Here is a 22,312-nt window from a genome sequence, read left to right on the forward strand (position 1 = left end):
GATTGTGTGTGTGAGAGATTGTGTGTGTGAGAGATTGTGTGTGTGAGAGATTGTGTGTGTGAGAGATATTATGTGTGTGTGAGAGATTGTGTGTGTGAGAGATTGGGCGGGCGAGAGATTGTGTGTGTGAGAGATTGTGTGTGAGAGATTGTGTGTGTGAGAGATTGTGTGGGTGAGAGAGATTGTGTGTGAGAGATTGTGTGTGTGAGAGATTGTGTGTGTGAGAGATTGTGTGGGTGAGAGATTGTGTGTGTGAGAGATTGTGTGTGAGAGATTGTGTGTGTGAGAGATTGTGTGTGTGAGAGATATGTGTGTGAGAGATTGTGTGTGTGAGAGATTGTGTGGGTGAGAGATTGTGTCTGTGAGAGATGGTGTGTGAGATATTGTATGTGAGAGATTGTGTGTGTGAGAGATTGTGTGTGTGAGAGATTGTGTGTGTGAGAGATTGTGTGGGTGAGAGATTGTGTGTGTGAGAGATTGTGTGTGTGAGAGATTGTGTGTGTGAGAGATTGTGTGTGTGAGAGATTGTGTGTGTGAGAGATTGTGTGTGTGAGAGATTGTGTGTGTGAGAGATATGTGTGTGTGAGAGATATGTGTGTGTGAGAGATTGTTTGGGTGAGAGATTGTGTGGGTGAGAGATTGTGTGTGTGAGATTGTGTGTGAGAGATTGTGTGTGTGAGAGATTGTGTGTGTGAGAGATTGTGTGTGTGAGAGATTGTTTGTGTGAGAGATTGTGTGTGTGAGAAATTGTGTGGGTGAGAGAATGTGTGTGTGTGAGATTGTGTGTGAGAGATTGTGTGGGTGAGAGATTGTGTGTGTGAGAGATTGTGTGTGAGAGATTGTGTGTGTGAGAGATTGTGTGTGTGACAGATATGTGTGTGAGAGATTGTGTGTGTGAGAGATTGTGTGGGTGATAGATTGTGTGTGTGAGAGATTGTGTGTGAGAGATAGTGTGTGTGAGAGATTGTGTGTGTGAGAGATTGTGTGTGCGAGAGATTGTGTGGGTGAGAGATTGTGTGTGTGTGAGAGATTGTGTGTGAGAGATTGTATGTGTGAGAGATTGTGTGTGTGAGAGATTGTGTGTGTGAGAGATTGTGTGTGTGAGAGATTGTGTGGGTGAGAGATTGTGTGTGTGAGAGATATTATGTGTGTGTGAAAGATTGTGTGGATGAGAGATTCTGTGTGTGAGATTGTGTGTGAGAGATTGTGTGTGTGAGAGATTGTGTGTGTGAGAGGTTGTGTGTGTGAGAGATTGTGTGTGTGAGAGAATGTGTGTGAGAGATTGTGTGTGTGTGAGATTGTGTGGGTGAGAGATTGTGTGTGTGTGAGATTGTGTGTGAGAGATTGTGTGTGTGAGAGATTGTGTGTGAGAGATTGTGTGTGAGAGATTGTGTGCGAGAGATTGTGTGTGTGAGATTGTGTGTGTGAGAGATGGTGTGTGTGAGAGATTGTGTGTGTGAGAGATTGTGTGTGTGAGAGATTGTGTGTGTGTGAGATTGTGTGGGTGAGAGATTGTGTGGGTGAGACGTTGTGTGGGTGAGACGTTGTGTGGGTGAGAGATTGTGTGGGTGAGAGATTGTGTGTGTGAGAGATTGTGTGTGTGAGAGATTGTGTGTGTGAGAGATTGTGTGTGTGTGAGATTGTGTGGGTGAGAGATTGTGTGTGAGTGAGAGATTGTGTGTGAGAGATTGCGTGTGTGAGAGATTGTGTGTGAGAGATTGTGTGTGTGAGAGATTGTGTGTGTGAGTGATTGTGTGTGTGTGAGATTGTGTGTGTGAGAGATTGTGTGGGTGAGAGATTGTGTGTGTGAGAGATTGTGTGTGTGAGAGATTGTGTGTGTGAGAGATTGTGTGTGTGAGAGATTGGGCGGGTGAGAGATTGTGTGTGTGGGAGATTGTGTGTGAGAGATTGTGTGTGTGAAAGATTGTGTGTGTGAGAGATTGTGTGGGTGAGAGAGATTGTGTGTGAGAGATTGTGTGTGTGAGAGATTGTGTGTGTGAGAGATTGTGTGTGTGAGAGATTGTGTGTGTGAGAGACTGTGTGTGTGAGAGATTGTGTGTGTGAGAGATTGTGTGTGTGAGAGATTGTGTGTGTGAGAGATTGTGTGGGTGAGAGATTGTGTGTGTGAGAGATTGTGTGTGTGAGAGATTGTGTGTGTGAGAGATTGTGTGGGTGGGAGATTGTGTGTGTGTGAGAGATTGTGTGTGAGAGATTGTGTGGGTGAGAGATTGTGTGTGTGAGAGATTGTGTGTGTGTGAGATTGTGTGTGTGAGAGATTGTGTGTGAGAGATTGTGTGTGTGTGAAATTGTGTGTGTGAGAGATTGTGGGTGAGAGATGTGTGTGTGAGAGATTGTGTGTGTGAGAGATTGTGTGTGTGAGAGATTATGTGTGTGAGAGATTGTGTGTGTGAGAGATTGTGCGTGTGAGAGTTTGTACGTGTGAGATTGTGTGTGTTTGAGAGATTGTGTGTGGGAGATTGTGTGTGTGAGAGATTGTGTGTGTGAGAGATTGTGTGTGAGAGATTGTGTGTGTGAGAGATTGGGTGGGTGAGAGATTGTGTGTGTGAGAGATTGTGTGTGAGAGATTGTGTGTGTGAGAGATTGTGTGTGTGAGAGATTGTGTGGGTGAGAGAGATTGTGTGTGAGAGATTGTGTGTGTGAGAGATTGTGTGTGTGAGAGATTGTGTGTGAGAGATTGTGTGTGTGAGAGTTTGTGTGGGTGAGAGATTGTGTGTGTGAGAGATTGTGTGTGTGAGAGATTGTGTGTGTGAGAGATAGTATGTGTGAGAGATATTATGTGTGTGAGAAATTGTGTTTGTGAGAGATTGTGTGGGTGAGAGATTGCGTGTGTGAGAGATTGTGTGTGAGAGATTGTGTGAGAGAGATTGTGTGTGTGAGAGATTGTGTGTGTGAGAGATTGTGTGTGTGAGAGATATTATGTGTGTGTGAGAGATATGTGTGTGTGAGAGATTGTTTGGGTGAGAGATTGTGTGGGTGAGAGATTGTGTGTGTGAGATTGTGTGTGAGAGATTGTGTGTGTGAGAGATTGTGTGTGTGAGAGATTGTGTGTGTGAGAGATTGTTTGTGTGAGAGATATTATGTGTGTGTGAAAGATTGTGTGGATGAGAGATTCTGTGTGTGAGATTGTGTGTGAGAGATTGTGTGTGTGAGAGATTGTGTGTGTGAGAGATTGTGTGTGTGAGAGATTGTGTGTGTGAGAGAATGTGTGTGAGAGATTTTGTGTGTGTGAGATTGTGTGGGTGAGAGATTGTGTGTGTGTGAGATTGTGTGTGAGAGATTGTGTGTGTGAGAGATTGTGTGTGAGAGATTGTGTGTGAGAGATTGTGTGCGAGAGATTGTGTGTGTGAGATTGTGTGTGTGAGAGATGGTGTGTGTGAGAGATTGTGTGTGTGAGAGATTGTGTATGTGAGAGATTGTGTGTGTGTGAGATTGTGTGTGTGAGAGATTGTGTGGGTGGGAGATTGTGTGTGTGTGAGAGATTGTGTGTGAGAGATTGTGTGGGTGAGAGATTGTGTGTGTGAGAGATTGTGTGTGTGTGAGATTGTGTGTGTGAGAGATTGTGTGTGAGAGATTGTGTGTGTGTGAAATTGTGTGTGTGAGAGATTGTGGGTGAGAGATGTGTGTGTGAGAGATTGTGTGTGTGAGAGATTGTGTGTGTGAGAGATTATGTGTGTGAGAGATTGTGTGTGTGAGAGATTGTGCGTGTGAGAGTTTGTACGTGTGAGATTGTGTGTGTTTGAGAGATTGTTTGTGGGAGATTGTGTGTGTGAGAGATTGTGTGTGTGAGAGATTGTGTGTGAGAGATTGTGTGTGTGAGAGATTGCGTGTGTGAGAGATTGTGTGGGTGAGAGAGATTGTGTGTGAGAGAATGTGTGTGTGAGAGATTGTGTGTGTGAGAGATTGTGTGTGAGAGATTGTGTCTGTGAGAGCTTGTGTGGGTGAGAGATTGTGTGTGTGAGAGATTGTGTGTGTGAGAGATTTTGTGTGTGAGAGATATTATGTGTGAGAGATATTATGTGTGTGAGAAATTGTGTTTGTGAGAGATTGTGTGGGTGAGAGATTGCGTGTGTGAGAGATTGGGCGGGTGAGAGATTGTGTGTGAGAGATTGTGTGTGTGAAAGATTGTGTGTGTGAGAGATATGTGTGTGAGAGATTGTGTGTGTGAGAGATTGTGTGTGTGAGAGATTTTGTGGGTGAGAGATTGTGTGTGTGAGAGATTGTGTGTGAGAGATTGTGTGTGTGAGAGATTGTGTGTGTGAGAGATTGTGTGTGTGAGAGATTGTGTGAGTGAGAGATATTATGTGTGTGTGAGAGATTGTGTGTGTGAGAGATTGGGCGGGTGAGAGATTGTGTGTGTGAGAGATTGTGTGTGAGAGATTGTGTGTGTGAGAGATTGTGTGGGTGAGAGAGATTGTGTGTGAGAGATTGTGTGTGTGAGAGATTGTGTGTGTGAGAGATTGTGTGTGTGAGAGATTGGGCGGGTGAGAGATTGTGTGTGTGAGAGATTGTGTGTGAGAGATTGTGTGTGTGAGAGATTGTGTGGGTGAGAGAGATTGTGTGTGAGAGATTGTGTGTGTGAGAGATTGTGTGTGTGAGAGATTGTGTGTGTGAGAGATTGTGTGTGTGAGAGATTGTGTGTGTGAGAGATTGTGTGGGTGAGAGATTGTGTGTGTGAGAGATTGTGTGTGAGAGATTGTGTGTGTGAGAGATTGTGTGTGTGAGAGATATGTGTGTGAGAGATTGTGTGTGTGAGAGATTGTGTGGGTGAGAGATTGTGTCTGTGAGAGATTGTGTGTGAGATATTGTATGTGAGAGATTGTGTGTGTGAGAGATTGTGTGTGTGAGAGATTGTGTGGGTGAGAGATTGTGTGTGTGAGAGATTGTGTGTGAGAGATTGTGTGTGTGAGACATTGTGTGTGTGAAAGATTGTGTGTGTGAGAGATTGTGTGTGTGAGAGATATGTGTGTGTGAGAGATATGTGTGTGTGAGAGATTGTTTGGGTGAGAGATTGTGTGGGTGAGAGATTGTGTGTGTGAGATTGTGTGGGAGAGATTGTGTGTGTGAGAGATTGTGTGTGTGAGAGATTGTGTGTGTGAGAGATTGTGTGTGTGAGAGATTGTGTGTGTGAGAAATTGTGTGGGTGAGAGATTGTGTGTGTGTGAGATTGTGTGTGAGAGATTGTGTGGGTGAGAGATTGTGTGTGTGAGAGATTGTGTGTGAGAGATTGTGTGTGTGAGAGATTGTGTGTGTGAGAGATATGTGTGTGAGTGATTGTGTGTGTGAGAGATTGTGTGGGTGAGAGATTGTGTGTGTGAGAGATTGTGTGTGTGAGAGATTGTGTGTGTGAGATAGTGTGTGTGAGAGATTGTGTGTGTGGGAGATTGTGTGTGCGAGAGATTGTGTGGGTGAGAGATTGTGTGTGTGTGAGAGATTGTGTGTGAGAGATTGTGTGTGTGAGAGATTGTGTGTGTGAGAGATTGTGTGTGTGAGAGATTGTGTGTGTGAGAGATTGTGTGGGTGAGAGATTGTGTGTGTGAGAGATATTATGTGTGTGTGAAAGATTGTGTGGATGAGAGATTCTGTGTGTGAGATTGTGTGTGAGAGATTGTGTGTGTGAGAGATTGTGTGTGTGAGAGATTGTGTGTGTGAGAGATTGTGTGTGTGAGAGAATGTGTGTGAGAGAATGTGTGTGAGAGATTGTGTGTGTGTGAGATTGTGTGGGTGAGAGATTGTGTGTGTGTGAGATTGTGTGTGAGAGATTGTGTTTGTGAGAGATTGTGTGTGAGAGATTGTGTGTGAGAGATTGTGTGCGAGAGATTGTGTGTGTGAGATTGTGTGTGTGAGAGATTGTGTGTGTGAGAGATTGTGTGTGTAAGAGATTGTGTGTGTGAGAGATTGTGTGTGTGTGAGATTGTGTGGGTGAGAGATTGTGTGGGTGAGACGTTGTGTGGGTGAGAGATTGTGTGTGTGAGAGATTGTGTGTGTGAGAGATTGTGTGTGTGAGAGATTGTGTGTGTGTGAGATTGTGTGGGTGAGAGATTGTGTGTGAGTGAGAGATTGTGTGTGAGAGATTGTGTGTGTGAGAGATTGTGTGTGAGAGATTGTGTGTGTGAGAGATTGTGTGTGTGAGAGATTGTGTGTGTGTGAGATTGTGTGTGTGAGAGATTGTGTGGGTGAGAGATTGTGTGTGTGAGAGATTGTGTGTGTGAGAGATTGTGTGTGTGAGAGATTGGGCGGGTGAGAGATTGTGTGTGTGGGAGATTGTGTGTGAGAGATTGTGTGTGTGAGAGATTGTGTGTGTGAGAGATTGTGTGGGTGAGAGAGATTGTGTGTGAGAGATTGTGTGTGTGAGAGATTGTGTGTGTGAGAGATTGTGTGTGTGAGAGATTGTGTGTGAGATATTGTGTGTGTGAGAGATTGTGTGTGTGAGAGATTGTGTGTGTGTGAGATTGTGTGTGTGAGAGATTGTGTGGGTGAGAGATTGTGTGTGTGAGAGATTGTGTGTGTGAGAGATTGTGTGTGTGAGAGCTTGTGTGTGTGAGAGATTGGGCGGGTGAGAGATTGTGTGTGTGGGAGATTGTGTGTGAGAGATTGTGTGTGTGAGAGATTGTGTGTGTGAGAGATTGTGTGGGTGAGAGAGATTGTGTGTGAGAGATTGTGTGTGTGAGAGATTGTGTGTGTGAGAGATTGTGTGTGTGAGAGATTGTGTGTGTGTGAGATTGTGTGTGTGAGAGATTGTGTGTGAGAGATTGTGTGTGTGAGAGATTGTGTGTGTGAGAGATTGTGTGTGTGAGAGATTGTGTGGGTGAGAGATTGTGTGTGTGAGAGATTGTGTGTGTGAGAGATTGTGTGTGTGAGAGATTGTGTGGGTGGGAGATTGTGTGTGTGTGAGAGATTGTGTGTGGGAGAGATTGTGTGGGTGAGAGATTGTGTGTGTGAGAGATTGTGTGTGTGAGAGATTGTGTGTGTGAGAGATTGTGTGGGTGAGAGATTGTGTGTGTGAGAGATTGTGTGTGTGAGGGATTGTGTGTGTGAGAGATATTATGTGTGTGTGAGAGATTGTGTGGGTGAGAGATTGTGTGTGTGGGAGATTGTGCGTGTGAGAGATTGTGTGTGTGTGAGAGATTGTGTGTGTGAGAGATTGTGTGTGTGAGATTGTGTGTGTGTGAGAATGTGTGTGTGAGAGATTGTGTGTGTGAGATTGTGTGTGTGAGATTGTGTGTGTGAGAGATTGTGTGTGTGAGATTGTGTGGGTGAGAGATTGTGCATGTGAGAGATTGTGTGTGAGATTGTGTGTGTGTTAGAATGTGTGTGTGAGAGATTGTGTGTGTGTGTGTGAGATTGTGTGTGAGAGATTGTGTGTGTGAGAGATTGTGTGTGAGAGATTGTGTGTGTGAGCGATTGTGTGGGTGAGAGACTGTGTGTGAGAGAGATTGTGTGGGTGAATGATTGTGAGTGTGTGAGAGATTGTGTGTGTGAGAGATTGTGTGTGTGAGAGATTGTGTGTGTGAGAGATTGTGTGTGTGAGAGATTGTGTGTGTGGGAGATTGTGTGTGTGAGAGATTGTGTCGGTGAGAGATTGTGTGTGTGAGATTGTGTGTGTGAGAGATTGTGTGTGTCAGAGATTGTGCGTGTGAGAGATTGTGTGTGTGAGAGATTCTGTGGGTGAGAGACTGTGTGTGAGAGAGATTGTGTGGGTGAATGATTGTGGGTGTGTGAGAGATTGTGTGTGTGAGAGATTGTGTGTGTGTGAGAGATTGTGTGGGTGAGAGATTGTGTGTGAGAGACTGTGTGTGTGAGAGAGATTGTGTGTGTGTGAGAGATTGTGTGGGTGAGAGATTGTGTGGGTGAGAGATTGTGTGTGAGAGACTGTGTGTGAGAGAGATTGTGTGTGTGAGAGATTGTGTGTGTGAGAGATTGTGTTTGTGAGAGATTGTGTGTGTGAGAGAGATTGTGTGGGTGAGAGATTGTGTGGGTGAGAGATTGTGTGTGTGAGAGATTGTGTGTGTGAGAGATTGTGTGCGTGAGATTGTGTGTGAGATTGTGTGTGAGAGATATTATGTGTGTGTGAGAGATTGTGTGTGTGAGATTGTGTGTGAGATTATGTGTGTGTGAGATTGTGTGTGAGATTGTGTGTGTGAGAGATTGTGTGTGTGAGAGATTGTGTGTTTGAGAGATTGTGTGTGTGAGAGATTGTGTGTGAGAGAGATTGTGTGTGTAAGATTTTTGTGTGTGTGAGAGAGTGTGTGAGCGATACATAGAAACTTGCAGAGAAAATAGAAGCAGGAGGAGGCCATTCGGCCCCTCGAGCCTGCTCCGCCATTCATTATGATCGCGGCTGATCATCAAGTTCAATCCCCTGATCCCGCCTTCTCCCCATATCCCTTTATCCCAGAGCTGTATCTAATTCCTTCCTGAAATTACACAACACTTTGACCTTGACTACTTTCTGTGGTAGTGAATTCCACAAATTCACCGCTCTCTGGTTGAAAGAAACTTCTCCTCACTTCGGTCCCAAAAGGTTGACCCCCTTATCCTCAAACTATGACCGCTATGATACGACCATCAATTTACTCAGAGACACGAGGAGAACTAAACCGTGGTTTTAATCAGCTTAGAACAGTGCCTGCCTGCGACCGGTACAATACTGAGGACTGCCCGCAGGTCAGCTGCTCTTTATACTTCCTTTTAGGGGAGGAGCCATGGGCAGAGCCCGTACATGCCCCAACATATCCCCCTGTGGGTGAAGCCCATAGGCGGAGCCCACAGGGTTAATAACATAACACCACAGCAGAACATGATACAATGCACTGGTGAATTATTAGCACAATACATTCACCACATTCACCTTGCCTCGCACACAACGGCTCTTCGCCACCTGGTCCTTAAGAGAACGGAATTCCAGTGGCTGCCCGCACACCAGAAGGAATGGGAGGAGCTCAAGATCAAGCTCACCACCGCCCCGGTATTGCCGTTCTTCGACACTGCTCGAGATACAAAGATCTCGACTCATGCCAGCCAGTCCGGCATTGGGGCGGTACTCCTGCAACAGGACGACACTGCATCATGGGCCCCGGTCGCCTATGCCTCGCGGGCCATGACCCCCACAGAACAGCGCTATGCACAGATTGAAAAGGAGTGCCTGGGTTTGTTGACCGGCATCGACAAATTCCACGACTATGTGTATGGTCTTCCGCAGTTCACTGTGGAGACCGACCATCGCCCCCTGGTCGGCATCATTCAGAAGGACCTCAACGATATGACCCCTCCAGCGCATTCTGCTCAAGCTCCGGAGGTACGACTTCCAACTTGTCTACACCCCGGGAAAGGATCTCATCATCGCGGATGCTCTGTCCAGGGCAGTCAACACACCGCCCGAATTGGAGGGGTTCGTTTGTCAGGTCGACGCACAGGTAGCCTTCACATCGGCCAATCTGCCGGCTACTGACGCACGTCTGGCCCACATTCGCCGTGAGACTGCGGCTGACCCCCTTCTACAACGTGTGATGCGCCACATGATGGAAGGGTGGCTCAAGGGGCAGTGCCCACAATTCTACAATGTCCGGGATGACTTGGCCGTCATTGACTGTGTCCTCCCAAAGCTGGACCGGATTGTGATTCCGCACAGCATGCACAAGCTGGTCCTCGACCTACTCAAGCTCAGGATCATACATTTTTTGTTTATGGAAGTTTTGTACATCTTTTATTTACAGAAAAACGCAAGTGAATGCTCTTTATTGTTTTATTATAGATTGTGGGGGTCGGGGGTCTGGTCGTAACCGAATATCGGGGATCTGATCCTATATATCGGGGTTCGAGCGCGGTACGCTCTCCTTCTCCATTTACGGAGGTGCATAGTCTGCACTACACAGCAGAGTATCGCCAACGCTAACAGTGCTTCGATCACGTAGGACAGGGAGTACCAGGTTATGAACCGGGCACACCAGGAAGATGCAGTGTCGCTGGTGACTGGGCTCTGGGTACTGCGGGGGAGTGAAACATTAACGGCAGGGGGGCTTGGAGTAATGGGGTCCGTGTTCCCGCGCAACCAAATGTTCATTAAAAAGATGTTGAGCACGATGAAGGAAGTCCTCATGGCTGTCCTCTTTCCTTTTCTTTCTTGTGTTCTTTGTTTTCTCCGGTCCTGGAGCTTCTGGAGTTCTGTAAAAACAAGCATAGTATCTGTAACTACCTTGGTTTAATATCCGGTATGTTCGTGTGTCTGTCCTTTGGGGCCAATTATTCCCTTATAATTGGTCACTATGTGTGACTCTCTCATTTTTTTTTTTCAAAACAAATTTTAGGACACGGCACACTTCCCAGTGAGGGGCCAGTGCTGATTTACCATCCAAATGTTCCAGGATGTAAATAGCAGAGGGCAGCAACCTAAAGGTCGCCAAAAAAAAAAAAACATTTTGAAATGAAAATGCCAAATGAGCTGCGTATGGGCCGCGACGGGTAAGATTTGGATTGAGTCCCCGGGTAGGACGGCTACCAATGCCGTATCTCCCCTACCCGAGCGTGTTTGACCAACGGGGGGGGGGTCCCCAGGCAGGGCGGGTCTCACGCCGTTTCTCCACTGCCTGAGCAACCGACAAGAACGGACAAAAATGTAGTCATCGTGGTGGGGTTGCTGCTGTGATTCTCCCGTCAAATCAGAACGGGCGTCTGGCACTCGAACCAGTACCAGCTGAAAAGCTAGTTCCTCTGAACGAGTGGGTGGTCTGTTGACCAGTTATCTGTGGACAAGTTGGTACCGCTGAACAAGCGGCTGGCAGCGGTGAGTGTCTGAGAGCAAGTCCTCAGAAGTTTCAGGTGAATGGGTGAGTGACAGTGAGAAAAATCCGCCTGTCAGACAAACAACATAAAACAAACGTACGAACAACACAAAACATCCTGCAGGTTCCATCAGGAAGGACAACACTTTTCCCAAGCGTTTCATTTAAACATCATGTGGACACCTCAGTTCTCTGTTGCGAACAGGGTCGCAAAGGGGTTGGCGGATTGGGGGTCCGACTCGAGGTCGTCCCCTTCTCCCGGGTGCCAAACTCTGGAGTGAATTAATGCTGAGAGGGCTGCTTGGTGTGAGTTGGGGTCGCTCTCGTCGTTGCGGACGAGTCTGTAGGAGTTGTCGCGGTGCCAATGAGTTTCGTCGAGTTGTGTGGGGACAAAGTCGGGGTCGTCCGTGTGGTTCGGTGGTCGGTGGTGGGATTTGTTTAGGAAAGTGATCATGAAGGGATCACTCGAATCGTGGTCGGATTCGCTGGGTGTGGGTCCTGTTGCATGGGGATAGTAGGGAGGCGTGCTGTGGCTATCGTCCGAGTCACAGTCGCTGTCGCTGCTGCTGCAGTCTGTGGGCGTGCCGGGGCGGAGTGTAAATTGTGGGGGTGGAGTCGAGGTCGAGTCCGTGGCTGGGCTGGACGTGGTGGGGGTTGGTCGGGTTACGTTGGCTGTGGGCGGGGTGTGGTCTGCTGCGTCAAGCATGATGTGGTGGGCGTGGTTTGACTGTGCTCCATAAGCCTTTAACTGGTTTATATGAAACCACGCAGTCTTACCATTGGGTACTTGATTTTGTATACCGATGGGCTTACTTTATCCGAAATGGAGTACGGACCCGAGTATTTTGGAGACAGGAATGTGCTGGGGTTATATACAGACAACATCACTTGCTGTCCGATATCATACTCCGTTGCATGTACTGCCTTATCGAAACAGGCCTTGCTCTGTTTCTTTTTGGTGCCCAGTTTTACAGCGGCTGCTAGCTGAGCCGTTTTGACATTAGCAACTAATTGCTCCACGGCTTTCTCGTGGGTGAGGGCCATTACTTCAGGGCTGGTCAGGTCTAAACCTAACAAGCTTTCTGTGCCTTTCATGAGGCGTCCGGTCATGAGGGTGTGTGGGGTGTAACCTGTGGAGGTGGAAACAGTGTTACGCAAAAACATCAGCGCAAAAGGGAGGAATGAATCCCAAGTGGTGTTGTTCTGCTGGACCATTTTTCTGAGGGTGGATTTTAGGGGCCGATTCATGCGCTCCACGATACCACTCGACTGAGGGTGGTACGCAATGTGGAATTTTTGGGTGATGCCAAATATCGTGAGGACGTTCTGCATGACCCGTCCCGTAAAATGAGAACCTTGGTCCGATTCAATACTGCGGGGGAGTATAACAGGTATAACCTTGTAAAGATGTGGTGGGTTCGGATCTTGGCGGTGGTTTTCGCGGTGTTGGTGCGGGCTGGAAATGCTTCCACCCACTTTGTAAAAGTGTCTATGACCACCATAACTTATTTATAGCCATTCCTGCAAGGGGGCAATGGACCTATAAAATCAATCTGGAGGTTAGTCCAGGGGCCGTTAACGGGTCGGGTGTGGCTGAGTTGGGCCTTTTTGGCATATCTATCGGGGTTGTTCTGTGCGCAGATGAGGCAATTCTCAATGTAATGGGATACATCTTCCTTGAGATTTGGCCACCAACAAAGCTGTTTGAGGTGGGCTGTGGTGGGATCGATTCCCTGGTGTCCATGACCATCATGGAATAAACAGACTAATTGGTTCCTATCCTGCTCAGGAACTACATAAAGGGTGTCCTTTAGCACCACACCGTCATGTGTGGTCAGTGTATTTCTGAACCTCTCGTAGGAGGCTGGAAACTTCCCTTTCACGATCTCAGTGAGAGCGCTATCCTGCTTCTGGGCCTCTACTAGATCTTCGATCCTAGTCTGCGTGACCTGAACTGCGCTCACTGGCGCACTCACTGGCGCACTCACTGGCGCGCTTTCGGGGGGTTTCCAAAAATACCCATGCCTGGATCCTGCCTTAGCCAGTGCGTCGGCTTTTACGTTTCCAGGGGGGGGAGGAACGATGGTGGCTGCGGACTTTTATGATGCCAAAAGTCCTGTTTCTGGGCATTTTGCAAAATATGGCGGAGTAATGGGGCTGAGCGGAGGGGTTTCCCGTCCGCGGAAACAAATCCTCTTGTTTCCCAGAGGGGCAGAAATTCAGTGAGGCTGTTGCAGACGTATAGACTGTCTGAGTATATGTCTGCTGGGCTGGGGAAGGAATCTGGGAGCTCTACAATGTAGGCGATGGCCGCAAGCTCTGCTGCCTGCGCGCCTAAGTGTCCGGGTAATTTTAATGCGATTTCCTCGAGGGCGCTCCCTGCGCGTCCTCCACATCAATCCCACAACCTGTTATGCGTTGCCCATCCAGGATTGTGGAAGATCCATCCACATAGATCCTAATGGGGTCACACGTGTCCGGGTGAGGGGGGGGCTCTGAGATGGAGTGGCTAGTTTTCTGGGGGGTGTTTTAGCGATAAAGGGGCCTGTGTTATGATGTGGAGAGATGATTTCACACTCATGGGGGGTTCCGGGGTACTGTAAATTGTCCGCTAAGTATGTGTGAGTCTTTGTCCGTTTTACTGTGATGTCCCGTCCCTGCAAGAGAAGGGTCCACCTAGCAGCACGTATTTGGCTGACGGTACCGTCCTTGAGTCGTCCCTCCAGCAAAAGTTGGGTGGGGGTGTGTTCGGTCAGAATTGTGATGGGGTTCAGTCCGGTAATGTAGGAAAAGTACTGGACTGCCCAGAAAACTGCGAGCAGGTGCCTCTCACAGGCTGAGAATCCCTGCTCCACAACATCTAAAATTCTGGAGGCGTAAGCTACGGGCGTTAACTGTTCATGCCGTTCCTGGAGGAGCACGGCCGACAGGGTGCGGTCTGTGGTCGCTACCTCTATAGCGTAATGGGAAAGCGGGTCTGGAACTTGTAGTGCGGGGGCGGCTATGAGTGCCTGTTTTAAAGAGTCCACAGCATCCGTATGCTGCGGAAGCCATTCCCAGGGGGCTCCTTTCTTTAGGAGGTCTGAGAGGGGTGCTGCCTGGCTGGCGAAACCGTCAATGTGGTTTCGGCAGTAGCCAACCAGTCCTAAAAACGACCGGAGGGCCGAAACGTTCTGGGGAAGGGACAATTTAGCAATCGAGTCAATTCCTTTGTGCTCGATCTCGCGTTTGCCGTGTGTGATAATTGTTCCCAAATATACCACTTTTTCTTCCAATATCTGGGCCTTTTTGGGGTTGATTTTACAGCCAATGGAATGTAGTAATTCCAGGAGTTCGGACAGAAGCTCAATGTGCTCTTCCTTTGTGTCTACATCATCTAGATCATCTACATACTGTACCAGACATTCGGGGCGAGAAAAGTTTGCTAGTCCATTTGCTAGCTGTCGGTGGAAGATGGAGGGGGAGTTGTGGAAGGCTTGTGACAGGCATGTCCACGTGTACTGCTGCGCTCTGAAAGTGAAGGCAAATTTATGCTGGCACGCCTTTGCCAATGGAATGGACCAGAATCCATTACTGACGTCCAAAACCGTGAAATATCGGGCATGGAGTCCCTGTTTGAGCATGGTCTCGGGACTTGTTGCTACGGTGGGGGCTGCTGCGGGGGTGACTTTATTGAGTTCCCGATAATCAATGGTCAAGCGCCATGATCCATCGGGCTTTCCCACTGGCCAAATCGGGGCATTATTAGTGGAGGCTACCAGTCTTAGTACGCCCTGCTCTAATAAGCTCTCTATAACCTTTAGGATTTCTCCCTCTGCTTCTACGGGGAATCCGTACTGTTTTTGGGGTCTAGGGTCCGGTCCTGTTATTTGCACGGAGCCCGTCATCCGTCCACAGTCGTGCTTGTGGGTCGCGAATGCTGCCCTGTTCTTTTGCAGGACTGCCCTAACCTGCTTGTCCGTGCTGAGTGTGGTGGGGTTGAACCAAAACTCGCCTACTGCGCTAATTTTGTTCATATAGTCCCCTACGTTGAGCGTTGCGGGGGCTCTAGCGGATTTCGCCATCTTCCAGACACACTGGTTGACTGGATCGAAAGAGAGGTGGTGGGAATTCCTGAAGTCGATTCCCAAAATGTGTTCTGCTGTTTGGAGCAGGTCGACTAAAACCACGGGGTGTTTTGTGCTAATGGTTCCGATTTGGATGGGTACAGGGGCTGTGATGTGTCCCTGCTGTGAGTGGCCTGTGAAGCCGCTGAGGGTGATAGTGGCTGTAGTGGACCACGTGTCCTTCCCAAGGGTGGAGGAATTTAGGGTGGTGCGGGACCCTCCTGTGTCCCAAAGAAACTCGATAGGCTGTCCCCGAATTTTTGCTGCGACTACGGGTCATCCTGACCTATCCCAAAGGGTATCGCAGACCCAACTGGGGGAGCCTGTACACCATCAGTCCGTTATTTGGCCAATTGGATAACAAACTGGCTAACCGATAGAAGTCAGAGAGTGGTGGTGGATGGCAAATATTCAGCCTGGATCCCAGTTACCAGTGGCGTACCGCAGGGATCAGTTCTGGGTCCTCTGCTGTTTGTGATTTTCATTAATGACTTGGATGAGGGAGTTGAAGGGTGGGTCAGTAAATTTGCAGAAGATACGAAGATTGGTGGAGTTGTGGATAGTAAGGAGGGCTGTTGTCGGCTGCAAAGAGACATAGATAGGATGCAGAACTGGGCTGAGAAGTGGCAGATGGAGTTTAACCCTGAAAAGTGTGAGGTTGTCCATTTTGGAAGGACAAATATGAATGCGGAATACAGGGTTAACGGTAGAGTTCATCATCTTCATAGAATTTACAGTGCAGAAGGAGGCCATTCGGCCCATCGGGTCTGCACCGGCTCTTGGAAAGAGCACCCTACCCAAGGTCAACACCGCCACCCTATCCCCATAACCCAGTAACCCCACCCAACACTAAGGGCAATTTTGGACACTAAGGGCAATTTTGGACACTAAGGGCAATTTATCATGGCCAATCCACCTAACCCGCACATCTTTGGACTGTGGGAGGAAACCGGAGCACCCGGAGGAAACCCACGCACACACGGGGAGGATGTGCAGACTCCGCACAGACAGTGACCCAAGCCGGAATCGAACCTGGGACCCTGGTGCTGTGAAGCAATTGTGCTATCCACAAGGCTACCGTGTTGCCGAGTTCTTGGCAATGTGGAGGAGCAGAGAGGTCTTGGGGTCTATGTTCATACATCTTTGAAAGTTGCCACTCAAGTGGATAGAGCTGTGAAGAAGGCCCATGGTGTGCTCGCGTTCATTAACAGAGGGATTGAATTTAAGAGCCGTGAGGTGATGATGCAGCTGTACAAAACTTTGGTAAGGCCACATTTGGAGTACTGTGTACAGTTTTGGTCACCTCATTTTAGGAAGGATGTGGAAGCTTTGGAAAAGGTGCAAAGAAGATTTACCAGGATGTTGCCTGGAATGGAGAGTAGGTCTTACGAGGAAAGGTTGAGGGTGCTAGGCCTTTTCTCATTAGAACGGAGAAGGATGAGGGGCGACTTGATAGAGGTTTATAAGATGATCAGGGTAATAGATAGAGTAGACAGTCAGAGACTTTTTCCCCGGTGGAACAAACCATTACAAGGGGACATAAATTTAAGGTGAAAGGTGGAAGATATAGGAGGGATATCAGAGGTAGGTTCTTTACCCAGAGAGTAGTGGGGGCATGGAATGCACTGCCTGTGGAAGTAGTTGAGTCGGAAACATTAGGGACCTTCAAGCAGCTATTGGATAGGTACATGGATTACGGTAAAATGATATAGTGTAGATTTATTTGTTCTCAAGGGCAGCACGGTAGCATTGTGGATAGCACAATTGCTTCACAGCTCCAGGGTCCCAGGTTCGATTCCGGCTTGGGTCACTGTCTGTGCGGAGACTGCACGTCCTCCCCGTGTCTGCGTGGGTTTCCTCCGGGTGCTCCGGTTTCCTCCCACAGTCCAAAGATGTGCGGGTTAGGTGAATTGGCCAATGATAAATTGCCCTTAATGTTCAAATTGCCCTTGGTGTTGGGTGGAGGTGTTGAGTTTGGGTAGGGTGCTCTTTCCAAGAGCCGGTGCAGACTCAAAGGGCCGAATGGCCTCCTTCTGCACTGTAAATTCAATGATAATCTATGATTAATCTAGGACAAAGGTTCGGCACAACATCGTGGGCCGAAGGGCCTGTTCTGTGCTGTATTTTCTATGTTCTATGTTCTATGTTCCGGTCAAGACTGTCTGATCCGACCGGGCGCTAACGCTATGTATGGGCTCTGCCTTTTTCTTACTGAGAGTGCCTGTATGTTGGGCTCTCGGTGGCTTTTTAGGGGCATTGCACTCTTTGGCAAAATGTCCCAACTGTCCGCAGTTGTAACATTCTTGCGGTTTTGCTGGGGGGCTGCTCTTTCCCTCGTTTACCCAGGCGGGGTTGTGAGGTGTGACTTTTACTGCCTGCATGTCTGCGGCGGCTTGCTTTTCCTCGGGGGTTTTAGCGGCAGGTTTATTGTGGACAGATTGCTCCCAAACGCGGGACAATCTTTTTACCACCCACTTCTCGTTATGAGCCTCCTCCGAGGGATCATAACTACTACAGGCATTCTGTCCTGCATCTGTGGCATGGGAGAGAAGGGTGCGGGTCCATTTGGCCATATTGTCTGGGCACGGTCTACGTTTCCGAAAACGGCTTCCAAGTGAATCCACAAGCGTCCTGCGAATGCTGTGGGGTGTTCAGACTTCTTCTGTCTGCACTTATTGAGGCCATCTACGGGGTCACCCCGGTTATACCCGATCGCATCCAGGATCGCGGTATGCATTTCTGCAAGGGTGCCTCCTCCTACGTTCTGTGGGTCGGGAAGGGCTGCTGCGACCGATGGGTCTAAGCTGAGGACCGTGAGCTTTACCTGCTCTTTCTCATCCAGGCCGTACAAGGTCGCCTGGTGTTTGACGGTGGCAAAGAAATGGTGGGGGTCTGCGGTGGGGAGGAACGGTGTGATTTTCGCACACGCATCCCGTAATTGGGTCACTGTGAGGGGGGTGGAATATAGGAATTCCGTCTCGTCTGATGTGGCCGTGTGGTGGGTTGTTACAGGGTTCATCGGAGCCTGAACTACCTGCTGTGTGGGGGGTTGGGGTGCTTTTCTCCTTTGGTGCTTTCCCTGCGCACATGTTCCCTGAACATATCTCTGCGCTGTTTCCTGTAATTCTTCCCAATCAGGGCCGTCTTCCTCGTCTAAACTTTCCCCAAAGGTTTCTTGAAATCCTTTCTGGACAGAAAGCAGTGACTGCAGCTCTGCAATCTGCTTCCGGCACTTTGCATGGTCTATGGTGCTCTGTCTTTGGTCTGTGGTTGCAGCGTGGAGCGCTCTCAAGGCTGCCTTGAGATCACTACATTGTTTCTGTAGCGTCTCCACCTGCTTCTCTGTTTCTTTCCTTACCAGGACTGCACGCTGCGTTTCCTGATAGGCCTTTTCATACTGGGGTTGGAAACTACTCAAATGCGCCAGACAAGACTGGTGACCCCGTTTGGCATCAGCCACCTCTTCGTCCTTTGCTGCTAATTTCCTCCTTAATTCCAGATTCTCTTTCTCCACCTTGCATACATCGACTTTATTCATACGATGTATGCCCTCTACTTCTTTGCGGAGCATCTTGATGACCTCCTCTGTGCCTCGCAATTGTGCCAGACAGGACACAATTGCCATCGGCTTGCGAGCTTTTGCTAAGTTCTTTTTATGGATCTCACTCATGTTCTCCCACCAAGTATGCCCTATACGTCCGGGACCTGAGTCGTCATTACTGCAGAAATCATTCCACATGGGCCATCCTTTGCCCTTGAGATATTTCCGAATCTCCTCCTCCCAAATGGGGCACTGTCCCACTCTACTGCTGCTGGTCGCTGCGACCGCAAATTCCTCGGGGTTCATGAGGCGCTGCATTGCCTGCATGGCCATCTCTCTTATCTGCTTGCTTTAGTCAAATTTGGAACAGGGGGCTAAGGTGCGGTTACGGCTTGCGCTAATTTCCGAAAATACAGACTTCCGACAGTTTTGATGCAACAAAATCTATCAGTTTTACCTTATCGCCCTGTTAGTTACGCATGCATACACACACTTCCGAATTTTGAATTATTAATCAGAACTGCTTGAACACTTGTGATTTTTTTTGTTTCCAATTGGATTCTATTCAAATTTCTTGGGTTCTCCCGGAGTGGTTTTCCACTTCTAGATCAGGTCCCGGCGGAGTCGCCAATTTGTTGCTCTTATTAGCCTTAGTTTTATTAGCTCTAATTCTGTCACCTTAGCTCACGAGTCGCCAGGTACCTTTCTGATACCACCACGTGGTTCAAGCTCAAGTAATGATTAATAAGACAGCACACCGCTTAGTAAGAGTAAAATCAACGGTCATTTATTATATACAGCAATAAATACTTACACAATAATCCTACTTTCTAGATCACTACCTACAACTACTGGCCAATACTTAACTTTTGGGGATGGCCCACCAGGTCAGGGAAACGAATGGTTTATCGAATTGGGTCTGGCCTGCGGGATTCAAAAGGCTGATACAGGTCGATGGCTAGGAGTCTCTATCGGGTAGCGATCGCTGGAGTCAAACTTACAGTTGCTGGTCGATGGTTCTTGCGAAGGTTGCGACCTATCTTTTATAGGTCCCAGGGGCCTCCAGCCTCTCGGGGCGGACCTTGACCGTGGTCCCAAGTGATTGGACTTGTTCCCAATCACTGGGTTCGATATGCTCCAATAATGGGGCGATTCCTTGATCGGGGGGGTGGTCGTTCATCTTTCTTTGTCTCGGCCACTGCAGGCGCCGACAGGTCTGGATCAGCATTCAATTGCTAATATGTTGCAATTGTTCCCAGGGATAGCCGATTAAACTGCAGATGTCTGGGTTGATGTGCTGCTAATGGTCGCAGGTATCGATCTGGGCTGACTTCCCCAGAGCCGAATACGCTGTTCTGTCTGCAGCTGTCCGTTTGTGCCCTGTTGGCTGCTTTTCCCATCAGCCTTTTAGGTTAGCCATTTTACATCGGGTTTTGGCCAAATTAATAGGGACTCAGCCATTTTAGGTGGCTACAGTATATAGTTTAGCCTCATGTACATGTTGTACATGATGCACTCAGCACACACCAATATTTATTACCATGTAGGCACATATTCTTATGAAAAGGGGGGATGTCATGATATCCACATTAACATATCATGGCAATCACACACACACACTGATGGACAGGTAGTTGGACCAATCAACACACACACAACATCTCAGCCAATCACCAGTGAGAGCACACGCACTATAAAACAGGGAACACCACAGTTACTGCTCATTCTACCAGGAGATAGCTCAGAGCACAGAGCTCACAGCGCGCCACTCAGACATAGACCATGTGCTGAGTGCCTCACTAAGATAGTGCTAGGGCTGGGTCCACAGGTTAGCTGGTGAAGTACGAACCACAGCCAGAAGTTAACAGTTATTATTGTACAGAATAATAAAACAGAGTTGTGCCATCTACAACCGTGTTGGTTTCTTTGTTTATTGGAACACCCAACACAACATGTGTGTGTGTGAGTTTGTGAATCAGTGTGTGTGTGTGAGTTTGTGAATCAGTGTGTGTGTGAGTTTGTGAATCAGTGTGTGTGAGTTTGTGAATCAGTGTGTGTGTGAGTTTGTGAATCAGTGTGTGTGTGAGTTTGTGAATCAGTGTGTGTGAGTTTGTGAATCAGTGTGTGTGTGAGTTTGTGAATCAGTGCGCGTGTGAGTTTGTGAATCAGTGTGTATGTATGAGTTTGTGAATCAGTGTGTGTGTGTGTGAGTTTGTGAATCAGTGTGTGTGAGTTTGTGAATCAGTGTGTGTGTGAGTTTGTGAATCAGTGTGTGTGTGAGTTTGTGAATCAGTCTGTGTGTGTGAGTTTGTGAATCAGTGTGTGTGTGTCAGTTTGTGAATCAGTGTTTGTGTGAGTTTGTGAATCAGTGTGTGTGTGTGAGTTTGTGAATCAGTGTGTGTGTGAGTTTGTGAATCAGTGTGTGTGTGTGTGAGTTTGTGGATCAGTGTGTGTGTGGGTTTGTGAATCAGTGTGTGTGTGAGTTTGTGAATCAGTGTGTGTATGAGTTTGTGAATCAGTGTGTGTGTCAGTTTGTGAATCAGTGTGTGTGAGTTTGTGAATCAGTGTGTGTGTGAGTTTGTGAATCAGTGTGTGTGTGAGTTTGTGAATCAGTGTGTGTGAGTTTGTGAATCAGTGTGTGTGTGAGTTTGTGAATCAGTGTGTGTGTGAGTTTGTGAATCTCTGTGTGTGTGTGAGTTTGTGAATCAGTGTGTGTGTGAGTTTGTGAATCAATGTGTGTTTGTTTGTGAATCAGTGTGTGTGTGAGTTTGTGAATCAGTGTGTTTGTGAGTTTGTGAATCAATGTGTGTGTGTTTGTCAATCAGTGTGCGAGTGTGAGTTTGTGAATCAGTGTGTGTGTGAGTTTGTGAATCAATGTGTGTGTGTGAGTTTGTGAATCAGTGTGTGTGTGTTTGTGAATCTGTGTGTGTGTGAGTTTGTGAATCAGTCTGTGTGTGAGTTTGTGAATCAGTGTGTGTGTGTGTTTGTGAATCAGTGTGTGTGTGAGTTTGTGAATGTGTGTGTGTGTGTTTGTGAATCAGTGTGTGTGTGTGCATTTGTGAATCAGTGTGTGTGAGTTTGTGAATCAGTGTGTGTGAGTTTGTGAATCAGTGTGTGTGTGTGAGTTTGTGAATCAGTTTGTGTGTTTTTGTGAATCAGTGTGTGTGTGAGTTTGTAAATCTGTGTGTGTGTGTTTGTGAATCAGTGTATGTGTGTTTGTGAATCTGTGTGTGTGTGAGTTTGTGAATCAGTGTGTGTGTGAGTTTGTGAATCAGTGTGTGTATGAGTTTGTGAATCAGTGTGTGTGTGTTTGTGAATCAGTGTGTATGTGAGTTTGTGAATCTGTGTGTGTGTGTGTGAGTTTGTGAATCAGTGAATGTGAGAGTTTGTGAATCAGTGTGTGTGTGAGTTTGTGAATCAGTGTGTGTGTGAGTTAGAGAATGAGTGTGTTTGTGTATGTGATCGTGAATATGTTTGTGATTATGTACATTTTTGTTTGGAGTTTGTGATTGTGTGCGTGTGTATATGTGTGTGAGTATAAGTGTGAGTGTCAGTGTGTGTGTGTGTGATTGTGTGACTGTGAGTGTGTGTGAGAGAGGGTCACTGTGTGTTTGTCATTGTGTATGTATATGTAGGTCTGTGTGTGTGTGTGTTTTTTTCATTGTGTGTGTGAATGCTTGTGTCTGAGTGTGGGTGAAGTTGTGTGTGTGTGTGAGAGAGAGATTGTGTGTGTGCATGTGTATGTAAGAGTATGTGTGTGAGAGAGAGTGTTTGTGTATGCGAGATTGTGAGTGTATATGCATGTGAGCATGTGTGTAACTGTGTGCGAAGGTGTGCCTGTGAGAGCATGTGTATTTGTATGTATG

At 47.5% G+C, this 22,312-nt stretch overlaps 1 protein-coding gene across 5 annotated transcripts in view; it reads left to right on the top strand.

Moving 5' to 3' along the window:
• LOC140396045 (sulfotransferase 1A1-like) overlaps window positions 1–22,312 on the top strand; it is a 113,685-nt gene that overhangs the window by 18,051 nt on the left and 73,322 nt on the right. The window lies entirely within an intron of this gene.

The sequence above is a fragment of the Scyliorhinus torazame genome, chromosome 19 (assembly GCF_047496885.1).
Source record: "Scyliorhinus torazame isolate Kashiwa2021f chromosome 19, sScyTor2.1, whole genome shotgun sequence".
Lineage (NCBI taxonomy): Eukaryota > Metazoa > Chordata > Chondrichthyes > Carcharhiniformes > Scyliorhinidae > Scyliorhinus > Scyliorhinus torazame.